Source organism: Moschus berezovskii, chromosome 3 (assembly GCF_049115385.1).
Source record: "Moschus berezovskii isolate FMDL1 chromosome 3, NW_MosBer_1.0, whole genome shotgun sequence".
Taxonomy (NCBI): domain Eukaryota; kingdom Metazoa; phylum Chordata; class Mammalia; order Artiodactyla; family Moschidae; genus Moschus; species Moschus berezovskii.
Genome location: NC_142462.1, coordinates 45,490,061 through 45,506,244, shown reverse-complemented (window position 1 = coordinate 45,506,244; position 16,184 = coordinate 45,490,061).

The window sequence follows — 16,184 nt, the reverse complement described above, 5'->3', positions numbered from 1 at the left end:
GAAGCAATGCAACTGAAGGTTTTTTAAAGCAAAATATTTTCTTAATTATTTAAGATGTCTTCAAAACCTTACTCTTTTTATTCATATATTTCTCAGAAAGCATAGCATATCTGTGATCCTAAGCACTAGACAGTAGTTGAGGGATTGAGCATGGTAAGAAGGGAATAGAAAAAGGAAAGAAGAGTTGGATATTATTTCTTCCTTCTTTTTAAAGCCCAGACAAAAAGGAGAGTTGCGAGTTTGAAAGAGTCTATATTCCTAGAGATAGATAACGTGCAAATAAACAGTATTTTATTGCTATTAAATTTTTCTGGGCCAGGTACAAGTCATGTATGGAAAACTGTTCCATTTTACTCACAGTTTAAACATGAAGAAACAGTTAAAACTGGGTCATCTGTTATTTAAACTTAAGTGCCTTCACTTTTGCTGCCATCCATTTCCCACATTAAGGATAGTCATAGTCTGATGAGACAGAGCCCCACCCCTAGTCTTAGTAAATATCAACTGCAACTTAAATGTATAATATATCACAATGGGTTGTCTTTATAAGCTTTTAAAAGCATTATTTCCTAGTGATCATATTGCCGAAGCACAGAAACAGAGGATTTGAAATGAGTTGCCTCTTGGATACTCAAGGGCTTTAGCCAAACAGGTGCTTGTTTGTTTACATAAACCACAGAAATCACCTATAAAGCTTTCAAAAATACTGATGTCCAGTATTGTTTACTGGACAGACCAATTAAATCAAAGTCTCTGGGCTGGAACCTTTGAAACAGTATTCTTTAGATTTTTTAAAATTTCTGAGATGCTCGTATTGAGCACGGGTTGAGAAACAGTGATGTAAATGCTTTATTAGGGATTAGGCTCTCTTAGTAATGAGTTCTTGGCTCCCCGCTTGCCCCCACACCCTAGGTGTGTGATCTTTGCCTAGTGTCCTCATTTATAAAATAAGGATGGAGAAAGAGTGACTACGTTATGGGACTGCTGAACAAATTAAATAAGTTGAGATTTGTAAAGTAATTAGGACAGTAGCCATGACTCTGTAAATTTCTATTAAATAAGAAATTAAATTTCTATTGATTAAATAGAAATTAAGAAGTTAAATTTCTATTAAATAAATGTGAAAAATAAATCACCCTTTGGGGGTTAACGGGAAGAAATTCCATGACAGCAAGGGAGTCAGAGTAGCAGCCTGAAGTCCTCAGAGCTTTCAGAGCAGTTATAACATCATTAAAGGTTTAGCTTGGGCTTGTTCAAGAAATCCAATCAAACAGAAATGGGAATATTTTGTTGCTTTATCTAGTTGTAAATGACTAAAATTGACTAAAGAGTACTGACACACATAACTGAAAAGACTAGTGGGTTCAAACGAAATGAAGATCTGGAAACACTTTCTCCTCTTTCTTGACCTCACTTTCCTTTCCAGGCTTCATCCTGAGGCACACTGATTCTCTTAATGGCAGGAGGTCCACCTTCCATGCATTCCACTTGGTGGCTCAGAAAACAGAGATATTTCTTCCCCCGTAAGTCCAGGCAAAGTCCCAAGATTGAGTTTCACTGGCTCTAGTTTGTCCCCCTCAGAATGTTGTTAATGTCTCTTTGTTTTCCTTACATCAGAGCCTCTTGGTTTGAGGCTAATGGTAAATAATCACTGAGCTTGGGGGAATTTGATGCTCTGATTAATTAAATTTAAATCACAGGCTCATTTTGGGAGCCAGAGTTAGAATTAACCCTACACAAATCAGAAGAGTAAGGGACTGACAATCCCTTACAGAAAAATAGGATGCTATTCCCAAGAAAGGTTAAATGGATTTGGGACAGGTTAACAAGAATAGGTGTCACCATGTATGTATGCTAAGTTGCTTCAGTTGTACTCAACTCTGTGCAAACCTATGGACTGTAGCCTGCCAGGCTCCTGTGCCCATGGGATTCTCCAGGCTGGAGTACTGGAGCGGGGTGCCACTTCCTCCTCCAGGGGCTCTTTCCGACCCAGGGACTGAACCTGCATCGCTTGCATCTCCTGCATTGGCAGACGGGTTTCTTTACCGCTAGCACCACTTGGGAGTCACCACACGTCACCAGGTGTTGCCAGGTGTCACCATGATTCAGTTCAGTTCAGTCGCTCAGTCATGTCCAACTCTTTGCAACTCCATGGACTGCAGGACGCCAGGCTTCCCTGGGCATCACCAACTCTCACAGCTTACTCAAACTCATGTCCATCAAGTCGGTGATGCCATCCAACCATCTCATCCTCTGTCATCCCCTTCTCCTCCCACCTTCAACTTTCCCAGCATCAGGGTCTCTTCAAATGAGTCAGTTCTTCCCATCAGGTGGCCAAAGTATTGGATTTCAGCTTCAGCATCAGTCCATCCAATGAATATTCAGGACTGATTTCCTTTAGGATGGACTGTTGGATCTCCTTGCTCTCCAAGGGACTCTCAAGAGTCTTCTCCAACACCACAGTTCAAAAACATCAATTCTTCAGCACTCAGCCTTCTTTATAGTCCAGCTCTCACATCCATACATGACTACTGGAAAAACCGTAGCTTTGACTAGATGGACCATAATTAAGGTATAATATTTCTATGTCCCCAGAGACTTCTTTATTAAATTTCTATGTTTAGCTAGATTTGAAATCTATGGACTGGCATATTTAGAGACCTGGGAAGGATCGTCTCCCACTGTCAAGTCTTCCTGCTTTCTAATTCCTGAAATTCTTCAGAGAGAATGAAGAATTTATGCTAAGACTTAACAAGCAAAATAACCCTGGGATAGAGAACACAGGTAAACTCAAATTAAAATATAACTGACTGATATGAGATACTCTCTGAAGTCTTTTTTTTTTTTTTTCAATGGTTTTAATGGCAAGAGAGGAGAGAGAAATCAAGGAACAATAAACAGGCCCAGAAGGGTGAAGCCTTGGACACTCTGGGCAAACAGCCTACTTCCCGTGGCTGCCAAAGCTGGCCATGTCCCTTGTCAGAACTCTAAAAAACTAGATTCTCAGCACATTACATTCTGACATCTTGGAGCACTAAATGCAGTTCAAAATTTCACAATCTGCCTAAAGTACCTTTGATTCAAAATCAATTTTTTGGATGGTTATAGATGGGATGGATTGCAGCTGCCAAAATAATCCCTCAATTCAGTGACAGACTTGATTGTTTGACTTAGGTAGATTAAATAGTGTGGTTATTGACTAATTTCTTTCACATTTAAAGCCGCTGGGACATCATGTAGACAAGCGAGTTTTATTTTTAGTTCAAGCAACTGCCAGAAATGGTACTGTAACTTTACGATTTAAACATTTTTATCTCATCTCGGAAAACTGGCCATCCGAAGACTATGTCAGATTTCCCTTTCCACACACCCTCTTTGGAGTGCTGTGCTTGCCTGCCCGCCTTTTGACCTCCATCTGTATTTACTCTTGGTTAACAAGTGTCTACTAAGTGATAACTACACATCTGCCCAGTCCTCCAGGAAGACTAATAAAGTGATTTTTTAAAAAAATCAGCATTTTTGTGACCTCTGAGGTGAACGTGTTTAAATCTCTGTCTTTAAATTTGGTTTCCATTTTTTTTCCTGTGAATCTGGACTGTTGATTTTATCCTCCTATTTCTCTAACTTCCGCTTCTGTTTCTTCACTTTGCTGTCTGGAAATATAGGAAGGTATCTTTGCTTCTATGACATCAGAGTCCTTGGGTTTCCCCTAACTCCTTTCTGTTGGCTCCTTTTCCATGTTCTTGATCTAACATGTAAGTGTTCTTTTAATCAAATTTATGTATCCTTCGAAGCATGCTAAAGCTGAAACTGCAATACTTTGGCCACCTCATGCGATGAGTTGACTCACTGGAAAAGACTCTGATGCTGGGAAAGGTTGGGGGCGGGAGGAGAAGGGGACGACAGAGAATGAGATGGCTGGATGGCATCGCCGACTCTGTGGACATGAGTTTGAGTGAACTGCGGGAGTTGGTGATGGACAGGGAGGCCTGGTGTGCTGTGATTCATGGGGTCGTGGAGAGTCGGACATGACTGAGTGACTGAACTGAACTGAACTGAAAGCTGGCTTAACTATCCCTTCTATGTGTTCCCATAATACGAGAACTAATTACACTACACTGAAGTAAGTTGTTTACATATTAGTACCCTTATTGAACTTGAACTTGAGAAAGGAAATCACTGTTTGAACTCTACTACTCAGCCCCACAAGTACAACTGCAAATAACGTCTTCATCCATGACATAATATATGCAAGACACTTTGCCTGAAGGAATTGCATAACAGGGAACTTCAGGCCACTCCGGGTATGCATTATGGTAAAGTTAGATCTGATGCTGTGTGGTAGCTGTTCCTCAAACTAGAAAATGATGCTCTTCTTCTCTAGGCCTATGGAATCAGAATCTGTCAATCACCATGTATTTGTGATGATGTGCACACCAAGTCAGGTCCTTATACCTAACACATTTAAAAGGAAGTTAAATCTCAACACAGATGGATTCTGATGCTAAGAAAATAACTATAGATCAGGGGGTATATGAATGTGCATGGATAGTGATAATTATTAAACCATTTCAGTAAAAAAAGATTCTGTGCATCCTTTAAGAAGTATATATTCACCTGACCAATAAACTTCCTTCCAGAAAGATGAATGCTGCTGAGAATAATAAAATATGGAGAAAACAATCACATTGGAAGGGAGTATTGCTGAGAAAATATTCATGGATAGTCGAGAACAGATTGGGTCTGGCACAAGTAGATGGGTTGGCCACTGTTAAAAGCACAAAGAGTCTTTTGTGTAACAAGAGACAGGCACACTCTGGGCAGAGACATAGGTGAGACTGCATAAATCTTTCTCCGTTTGCTTCTGTTTTTGCACTGGAATAAGCATAAGGTCATTAGTTGAGGGTGAGGAGGTACTTGAAATTTGAAGACAATTCTCAAATATGATAAAGGATTTTCTAACAGGATGGGACAACAGTTAATGACTTCCACCTTGCTAAATCCACTGTTGCACAATTTGAATGACAGACAGCAATTTACATAGTATACCACTCCTTTCCTCTTAAGATATTGCCTTGATATACTTTCCTGATTTTCTCTCAGCTTCCTGACTATTCATCTCAGCCTCCTTTGCTGGCCCTACAAACTCTATGAAGTGCCCCACAGCTCAGATCCGTAAACTCTTCTATTTAACACTCCCTGGCTAGTAAAGTCATGCTCAAAATTCTCCAAGCCAGGCTTCAGCAGTATGTAAACCGTGAACTCCCAGATGTTCAAGCAGGTTTTAGAAAAGGCAGAGGCACCAGAGATCAAATTGCCAACATCCGCTGGATCATGGAGAAAGCAAGAGAGTTTCAGAAAAACATCTATTTCTGCTTCATTGACTATGCCAAAGCCTTTGACTGTGTGGATCACAATAAACTGTGGAACATTCTGAAAGAGATGGGAATCCCAGACCACCTGACCTGCCTCTTGAGAAACCTGTATGCAGGTCAGGAAGCAACAGTTAGAACCGGTCATGGAACAACAGACTGGTTCCAAATAGGAAAAGGAGTGCGTCAAGGTTGTATATTGTCACCTTGCTTATTTAACTTATATGCAGAGTACATCATGAGGAACGCTGGGCTGGAAGAAGCACAAGCTGGAATCAAGATTGCTGGGAGAAATATCAATAACCTCAGCTATGCAGATGACACTACCCTTATGGCAGAAAGTGAAGAGGAACTCAAAAGCCTCTTGATGAAAGTGAAAGAGGAGAGTGAAAAGGTTGGCTTGAAGCTCAACATTCAGAAAACAAAGATCATGGCATCTGGTCCCATCACTTCATGGGAAATAGATGGAAAAACAGTGGAAACAGTGTCAGACTTTGTTTTTTTGGGCTCCAAAATCACTGCAGATGCTGATTGCAGCCATGAAATTAAAAGACGCTTGCTCCTTGGAAGGAAAGTTATGACCAACCTTAATAGTATATTAAAAAGCAGAGACATTACTTTGCCGACCAAGGTCCGTCTAGTCAAGGCAATGGTTTTTCCCGTGGTCATGTATGGATGTGAGAGTTGGACTGTGAAGAAGGCTGATCGCCGAAGAATCGATGCTTTTGAACTGTGGTGTTGGAGAAGACTCTTGAGAGTCCCTTATACTGCAAGGAGATCCAACCAGTCCATTCTAAAGGAGATCAATCCTGGATGTTCATTGGAGGGACTGATGCTAAAGCTGAAACTCCAATACTTTGGCCACCTCATGAGACGAGTTGACTCACTGGAAAAGACTCTGATGCTGGGAAAGGTTGGGGGCGGGAGGAGAAGGGGACGACGGAGAATGAGATGGCTGGATGGCATCACCGACTCTGTGGACATGAGTTTGAGTGTACTCCGGGAGTTGGTGATGGACAGGGAGGCCTGGCGTGCTGTGATTCATGGGGTCGCGGAGAGTCGGACACGACTGAGCGACTGAACTGAACTGAACTGGATGATCTTATCCATTCTTCTGATTTAAAAACTATCTAGGTGCAGATGGCTCTCCAATTCATATCTCCAGTCAGAATTCTCCACTGAACTCCAGGTTAATATAAGCAATTGCCTGCTTCATGTCTTCACTTGGAATTTTGCTCTACCTCTCAAGCTTAACATGTTCAAGATGGAATCCTTGACATATCTCCACTTGCTACTAAACTTCTCCTCCTGTGTTCTTTCCAATCTTAGAAGCTGGCAGCTCTAGTCTTCTGAGTCTTTTGATTATTCATACACAAAACTTGGAGTTACGCTTGACTGGTCTCTTTCAGCTCACCTCATTTACAATTCACCAAAAAATTTTTTTGTCTGTAATTTCAAAATATATCCAGATATCCAAATACATCACGTTTTTCCCAGACCAATTGCCACCACTCTGATCTAAGCTACTGTCCACGTTAGCTTTTTAATTAGCTACTTTTTTTAGTTTACTCTTTCTCTTCAATCATCTAGAATATACTAGGCATGTTCCCAATTTAGAGCTTTTGTACTTACTATTTTCTCTGCCTTTAAAACTGCTTCACTGTTCTCTTTGTTAGCCATATGGCCTACTCCCTCACTCTCTTCAAGTCTGTATAGATGTATAGAAAAAGTATGCAAGATTATATATCAAAGTGTTATCTTTACATTTTATAGAATACACACATATTAAACTAGTTCTCTTCACATGGTGGAATTTAAGGTGATTTTTAAATTTATATTTGAATACCTAAATATTTTCTTAGTTTACTCCAATGATAATAATGAAACTAACACATTTCAAAAAATGTTTTTTTTTTTCCAAATGGAGTTAAACAGTCTCATGAATTATAAAGCTACTATTCACTTCCACCCCCACTGATTTAACTATTTGTGATAAATATTATCTGCTTTATTCCCATCCCTCTAAACTTCTCTCATCTATTACTCGATGCAACTTTGTACATACGTCAGTGAAGATTTAGAGATGTAACACTTGAGGTCTATAATTGCCTTTTAAATACTGTATTCACCTTGTACTGATTTTATAAAATAGTATAAGCACATCTGGAATCACTTACACGGCAATGACTACTGCAGGGATGACTGGGACGGACAGCAACAGTGGTAGTAACAACTGACCCCACGAAGGTTCCTCAGACTCCATCATGAGCAGTATCTTATTCAACCTCAGACTAGCTCCAGAGAAGAGGGAGTTGGCAATCCCTTTTTAAAGACAGGGAAATCGAAATGCAGAGATATTAGATAAGAGATTAATCAATTTGCCCAAGATTACATAACAAGTAGGACTTCCCTGGTGGCTCAGATGGTAAAGAACCCGCCTGCAATGCAGGAGACCTGGGTTCAATCCCTGGGTTGGGAAGATTCCCTGGAGAAGGGAACAGCTACCTACTCCAGTATTCTAGCCTGGAAGAATTCCATAGACTGTACAGCTCATGGGGTCATAAAGAGTTGGACATGACTGAGAGACTTCCACACATAACAAGTAAATCATTTTGAATTCAAAATGAGAACTGACTTCAATGGTCTGAACACTACCGTGCTTCGCATTAAATTGCTTTAGTCGTGTCCAACTCTGTGAAACCCTATGGACTGCAGCCTGCCAGGCTCCTCTGTCCACGGGATTCACTAGGGAAGAATATTGGAATGGGTTGCCATGCCCTCCTCCGGGGGATCTTCCCAACCCAGGGGTTGAACCCACGTCTGTTATGTCTAACCTGCATTGGCAGGCAGGTTCTTTACCAATAGCGACACTTCTACAACAAAAAGGTCATTTCTGTGATAATAGCTTCCAAAAGAGGACAAGGAGATTAATTAAATCCAGAATCAGGCAGTAGAGAAACCTATCAGAGGGATTTTTTTCACTAGGCACCAGAACACTCCTAAATCTCCTAAGGTTTCCTGTTAAAATGAGCTGTAAAATGATTGGTTAAAGACACAGAATACAAGGCAATATGAACAAGCATTAACTTCTGGCCCTTTTTATTTTACCTAGTTGTGTATAATTTTTCAAGAAGTCCTTTCTATATCACAGCTTTTCCATTGTAAAACTAGTGGGTTTTGATTGATTGTTCTCTAATAACACTTTCAATTCAGCATTTAAAAAATATTTTATAAATGTTTGCCTCAACTGTTGAAACACACACATGACAATTCTGTATTCTAGTTGGAGTCTCAACTAATTTTATAATAAATTATTAAAAATATGTGATTTGATAAATAAATTTCAGATTCCTATAATGTCCATAAGAGTAGTGGTAAAGGCTATCACGTAAACTGAAGTTCCAAGGGATGACTTTACATATTTTCAACAGATAATGCTTAAACAAAAGCAGGCCACCAGGACTCTGATAATTACTACTCTTTCTCTTAAAATGAGGTTAGAAGAATGGAGTGGCTTGTCTTTAGAAATATTTGTCTTATGTAGTCAAAATCTCAAGAAGCAGATTCTTAAGAGTTATAAAGGGAATGTTGAATGTTCCAAGCTTTTTGTAATGTTAGAGTATTCTATCCAATGGAGAACTTTGACCATAATGAACACTGTGAACATGGCACCACTTGGCTAACCAACATCAAGTTGAATGTAGACAGAGATTGGCACTGCTATAGTAATACATTGTGAGCTGATGTACTGGGGGAGTCAAACTAAACTTTCCTTAAATTTTTAAAATTGCTATCATTATTAAAACATTTAGAAAAGTAAATAGAATGCAAAATAAACTTTAACTAGTCTAATGGCCAATAAAAGTTATCTGAACATGCAGGTTGAAGAATTTAGCATTTAGAAGAATTTGGCATTACCGCAAGGAGATCCAACCAGTCCATTCTAAGGGAGATCGATTCTGGGTGTTCATTGGAAGGACTGATGCTAAAGCTGAAACTGCAATACTTTGGCCACCTCATGCGATGAGTTGACTCACTGGAAAAGACTCTGATGCTGGGAAAGGTTGGGGGCGGGAGGAGAAGGGGACGACCGAGGATGAGCTGGCTGGATGGCATCACCGACTCTGTGGACATGAGTTTGAGTGAACTCCGGGAGTTGGTGATGGACAGGGAGGCCTGGCGTGCTGTGATTCATGGGGTCGCGGAGAGTCGGACACGACTGAGCGACTCAACTGAACTGAACTGAACTGAAAAGTCAGGAAGTTTTATCAGCCCTAATAAGGAAATAACATCTTTAAAAACAGTGAGGAAGAAGCATTCATTCTAACTACAGCAAAACCTGCCATAACCAAGAAGTCTACCTTAAAAATACAACTGAATAAAACATAGGTTGCTTTCTCTCCCGCCTCCAAGTGCCCAGGCCTGACTACTGAAGCTAGCCCGTTTCCAGCCTTTCGCTGCAGAAGCTAAAGCCATCCATTCCCATCTCTGCTATGGTTTGGCGCCACCTGGTGGAAGCAAAGCTCTCTGTTTTAAATGGTCAAAAGAGGATCATTGGAGAAGGAAATGGCAACCCACTCCAGTGTTCTTTCCTGGAGAATCCCAGGGACGGGGGAGCCTGGTGGGCTTCTGTCTATGAGGTCGCACGGAGTCGGACACGACTGAAGCGACTTAGCAGCAGAGGATCATTGCAAGCGTCATTTTCCATTTCAGAACTGGTGAAAGTCAAAGAAGCCTTTTCAAATACTGAAAAAAATTATTTAAATAAGAAGCAAAGCATAGAGACCTATGGCCTAGGCCAACACTTTAGAAATCTGAGAAAGTAAAGTGTGTGTTAGTCAGTTTGGGCTACTATGACAAAATAACACAGAATGAGAGCTTCCCTGAAAGCTTCCCTGGTAGCTAGCTCAGCTGGTAAAAAATCCACCTGCAAAGCTGGAGACCCTGATTCAATTCTGGAGTCGGGAAGATCCCCTGGAGAAGGGATACGCTATCCACTCCAGTATTCTTGGGCTTCCCTGGTGAATCAGATGGTAAAGAATCTGCCTGCAATGCGGGAGACTTGGGTTTGAACTCTGGGTTGGGAAGATCCTCTGGAGGAAGGGCATGGCAACCCACCCCAGTATTCTTGCCTGGAGAATCCCCATGGACAGAGGAGCCTGGTGGGCTACAGTCCATGGGGTCATAAAAAGTTGGAGATGACCGAGTGACTAAGCACACACAGAATGAGAGGTTAAACAGTAGACATTTACCTCTCACAGTTCTGGAGGATAGGAAGTCCACAGTCAGGTACCAGCACAGTGGAGAAGTTCTCTTCTTTCGTGTACACAGCTGCCGTCACACTCTCTAGGGCAGGGGGATGCACAAACCCCATCATGAGGGCCCCAACCTCATGACCACGTCTAAACCTAACTACCTCCCAAAGGCCCCATCTCCAAATACCATCATATTGGGGGTTGGAGCTCCAAATTAGGAATTTTGGAGGGACACAATCATCTGGTCCCTAACAGAGTGAGAAGTATCTTACAAATTGGACTTCTCTGTCCGGACAAAATAGCAGTTGTGGTAGTGAGTATTTTTTTTTTTTTCTATTCAATTTTTAAGAAAACTTCAGACTAGCTAAATATAGAAAGCAATGATTGCCATTTAAAATCTTGTATATGTGGTTAGACAATGTACTGGAATACATAGATTCTGGGCAATATTGGTTTGTGTCTATTTTCAAGTTTCTTTTTATTCCACCTTTATGGGGAAGCTTTGCCTCACTTCACTCCACTAGGTCTCAGTTTTCTTATGTGTAAAATTACAATGTTAGATACTCTGTGTTCTGTCCTAGGGTTAATACCATAATAACTATACTGTCATCACTAATAACATATTTGGACAACACTTTATGCTTCAGAAAATGCTCCCTTGTGTTATCAGTTAAACTCCCAATAGCCTCAAAAGCCAAAGTTTGTAAGAAGTCATTTTACAAATAAGAGGAAACAGGCTTTAAGCAATTTTTCTATGTAAGAATAATTGGTAGGTGAGGGGGCTAAGATTCAAACCTGAAATTTCAGATTCCAAATTTCATGTTTTCATTACCAGGAGGTCAAGTATTTCCTCATCTGGGAAGTCAGTGATGTATCTAATTTTCTACTCTCAAAACAATCCTCAGTACACATGTGGGATATTCCACATTGCTCTGCTCCCACAGTCTCTCTCCTTTGAAAGTGGCAAGTTTCTGAGCTATGGAAAAGGTGCCAAGGGTCCTATTCAAGAGAGATGATAGCAGGGATTCTAAGCAAGTAAAATCAGGTTTGTACAATAGCCTAATTGCTAAATTAGCCTCCTACCTCCAGAAAGGAGGTGATGGAGAAGACTCTTGAGAGTCCCTTGGACTGCAAGGAGATCAAACCAGTTAATCCTCAAGGAAATCAACACTGAATCACTGGAAGGACTGATGCTGAATCTGAAGCTCCAATACTTTGTCCACCTGATGTGAAAAGCCGACTCATTGGAAGAGATCCTGATGCTGGGAAAGATTGAAGCAAAAGGAGAAGGGGGCAGCAGGGGATGAGAGAGTTCAATAGGATCATGACTCTGTGGACATGAATCTGAGCAAGATCTAGAAGATATTGGAGGATAGAGGAGCATGAGCATGGTGTACTGCAGTCCATGGGGTCACAAAGAGTCGGACATGACTTAGCAACTGAACACCACCACCTCCAGAAAGGTCCAAACAACTTGAGAGATGGAGGAGAGATACCAGGAGAGGTAGTCAGAGGACTATTCCAGCACGACTGCAGGCTTTGATACCACATGAAACTGAGTTCATGTCATGCCTTCCCCTAACAAGGTATGTTAATCTTGCTTAACTCTGTTGACTGATTAGTCTAGATCTTATCTGCAAAATACCTACAACATGTGGTACTGGGGAGGTTAAAATGCCACAAATGTATAAAAAAACACCTAATTCAGTGTCAAGAGCATTGATAACATCTGACAATATTAAGTCTATTTATAGATACCAGATTGTTAAACTGAAATTAGTTAATTAAATCTCCACGTGCATTTACAATTCTGTCATCTAAAAACATTCTGGACTACCATTTTTTTAAAAAGTTTTAATGTCACCAGTACAATAACATAAGTAATCATAAATAATGTTAAACTATATGCTTTGAACTTAGAAATCCAAATATGCAGTGAAGAAATCTGTCCATTCAGCAAATATTTATAGAGCATCTACTAATGCTCAGTGCTGGGGAACAAAATAGATTTTTTTGGGTATCATGTAGTTTATATTTTATTTACACTTTTGCTTAATTATCTACATATAGTAGAATGTACTTTTTAGAAAAATCTTGCCATTGATAAGTCCAAATTTACTTTTAACTTTGGTATAAACTTTACTTGACAACTCTAACTCCCATGAGTATAATAAGGCAATAGATATGTTTGGCAGAGCAACTATTTATGTCCTGTCTTCTGTGTTGCCAGGGTGATGGTAGCAATATCGAAAACATTGGAGGTGGTTGTTATTGGCAAGGATCCTAACTTTCATTTCCAAATGGAAGAACTGTAAAAAGCAAAATGTAGGCTGGGATGTGGGCTGTAGACTGGTCATGGCTATACATAAACTAGATGAATGGATTATAGGTGATTAACCAAGTGTGGATGCTATTCTTGGAAAAGTAATAGCGATTGGCAATATTTCTTTAATATTTAAAAATTAGTGAAATTTGGTCATTACATCAAATACTTGTATTAAAAGCTAATACCATATCATTGCACATTTTCAAATATTATATTTTTTGTCCATTTTTCTGTCTTTTCATGGAAAACATTTCAAAAGGTTTACTGAACTTTTGGTTCCTCAATATAAATAGAAATGTTGCTATGGTTCAAATTCAGTTTCTAAAGGATTTTTTAAACATATTGATTATATACTTTAAAGGGAATAAATGATTATATACTAACCCTGAAAGAAAAAGTTATCTATTAAAAAAAAAAAAAGAAAAAGTTATCTATTACATTGGCTGAATTTTTTGTCATATTTGAAAGCCCCAGGGAGTAATTGGTGACTTCTCTTCTTCACCACCTATTTCAATCTTTTAACTCCAAGCCAACTAGTACACTGGCAGTGAATTAAAAAAGAAACTTTTTGTAATGGATGCTGTGCCTTGATCCCAACTCTGGGTGGCAATAGAAAGTATGGTGTGGAGAGAAAGAAGAGGAGGTCAAGATTGAACAGACAGAAACCAAGACTACATTTCTTTGGCTCCTTTGCTGCTTGGTTTTTTGTTTGCTTTCTTTTTTAGGTTTCAAATGTATTTCCTTTCTTCAATTATATTATAATGAGCAGCAGAGTGCTTAGATGACAAATTGATTTAGAAATAATTCTGTATTAGAGCAGTTGTAATGGTCGCTTATCTCTCTACCCCTTTAGGATGTCTCTGCCAGGTTCCATTCTATTCCATCCTGTGATAGCAAGCATTCGTATGACAACACAGAAAATGGTTCTGCTAGCTACCACACCATTACCATATGTGTCATGGAAATCTGGTGAGTATTTTAAGTGGTTCTTTCTTGCCATAACTTTCTGAATGCTTAGATTTTTGAGACTACAGTTGACCCTTGAACAATGAGGGGATTTGGGGTGCCCATCCTCTGTGCAGTCAGACATCTAGGAATAACTTATTGTTGGCCCCTCCTGTATATGGTGTCCCCATCCAAAGATTCAACCAGTCACAGATCTTGAGTACTGTAGTATTTACTACTGAAAAAGAAATCCACGTATAAGTAGACTTGCACAGTTCAAACCTGTGTTGTTCAATGTTAATTGTACTTAGTGCATTTCTGGCCAAGGAAAACATCATCAAGGTATGATATAATTGCAATTGATTGCATCTGTAAGGAGACCTGGTAGGAACTGTGAAACTCCAATGTTTTCCTTTTAAAGTTCAAGATTCTGCTTCTATTAAAAATATACATTTCAGGAAAAGCCAAATGGAACACAGGCATAAAACAAAGTACGAGTAGGTGGGGGGCTTCCAGACCCCCTGTGGTTGCACCAGCACATCCCTGTGTTCACCAACCTAGAAGCTCCACTGCTGGTTTTCTTGATGCAAATTACATTTTGCCTATTACATGCAATGTTGTAATATTTGAAAGGCAGGACTAATATAGAGACATTTTGTATGTTTGACTTGGTTTGTTTCTGCCACTAATCAAAGTCATATGGATACAAAGTTTGGCAGCAGCTGTAAAACTTTTCTGGCAGAGTCTTAGTGTCTACTTACTAGCTTCTTGAGTTTTGAGAAATATTGTGCAGCCAACTCTGAAGATCTAGGCTGGTGTTCACTTAGTAAACTGTTTCAACAATTTTTCAATTATTAAATCCTCTGTTAAGTCACTTTCTGTGCAAAATACCTAAGGTAATTTTGGTTTTCTATATCAGCCTGTCGAATATACTCTCATGTTCTTCTCTGCTTAAACGCTTTAATATCTAACACTCTTTATGGGAATCTAAATACTTACCATTACATGAAAGGGGCTGTATAATGATAAATTTCTCACAATTATATATGTATCTTTTATTTTTTTATAAAGTCCCTTCTTTTTATTCCAAGATTCATTTATTCACAATCCTGGTTAGATGATCATAGGAGGTTTATCATATAAAGGAAGATAGATAAATCTGCCTTCCTTCAAATTCTCATTCTAATCCACCATTATATGATAAACCTCCTATGATCACCTAACGAGAATTGATCTCATTCTTCCCTAGCTGAACTCATCAGCATTTGTGTTTCTTTAGGATCTTATTAACCCAATAATCAATACCATTCAATTTCAACTGAACATTGAGAAATCTCTCCCCCAATTTACATCATTCATTTATTTACCCCCAAATTATCAAGTGTTTAACCATAAGCCGGTCATCAAGCTAGACACTAGAGTGAGATGCGAATATATAGTCACTGCCGTATTAAATTTTTTACCTTAATAAGGTAGAGAAGTATTAAGTAGACCTAAATGAATATTAAAGTGTCAACTCTGATAAGTTCTATAAAAAGAAGTGCTATGTGCCTATATAGGAGATATTATCTGGTTTGAAGGATAAGAAAAACTACCTATGGAAGTGACACTGGAGGTAATACCTAATGCTGGTTAGACATTAAGTGGAATAGGAAGGAATACTGGCAACATGGCATGTCAGTAAGTCTTGCTAAACGGGCACTTAAGAAGGAAATGGAGTCCCTGCTCCTTCAACAGGCAGCCCTCATCTCTGTGTGATTCTTATGAACCTGCCTTAACTTCCTTTGGATGTGGAGGAAACACCTTTCCTCGTACAGAAAGAATGCCATCAAAGAAAACACTTTCCATTCCACAGGGCTTGCTACCCCCATGCTGTCTACGTGTCTCTTCTCCACGTTTTACACACACACACACAGCCGCCCACATGTACATGCACCTGGGAGAATGGTTGTATTAACTATTAAATGTATATAATACACATTTATTACTTATCTAGACCCAGCTAATTTTCCTGTTATCTATGCCTGAGCTGGCCTTTAATCTTCACAATAATCCTATGAAGTAGGAATTTGCAAAGGAGGACACTGCAGCACAGAAATTATCCAGTAGTATCACTAACTGCTAGGTATAAGCACATTGAGCATTTACAATGTGCTAAGTTTAAGTGTTAATTGCAGCCATGAAATTAAAAGACGCTTACTCCTTGGAAGGAAAGTTATGACCAACCTAGATAGTATATTAAAAAGCAGAGACATTACTTTGCCAACAAAGATCCGTCTAGTCAAG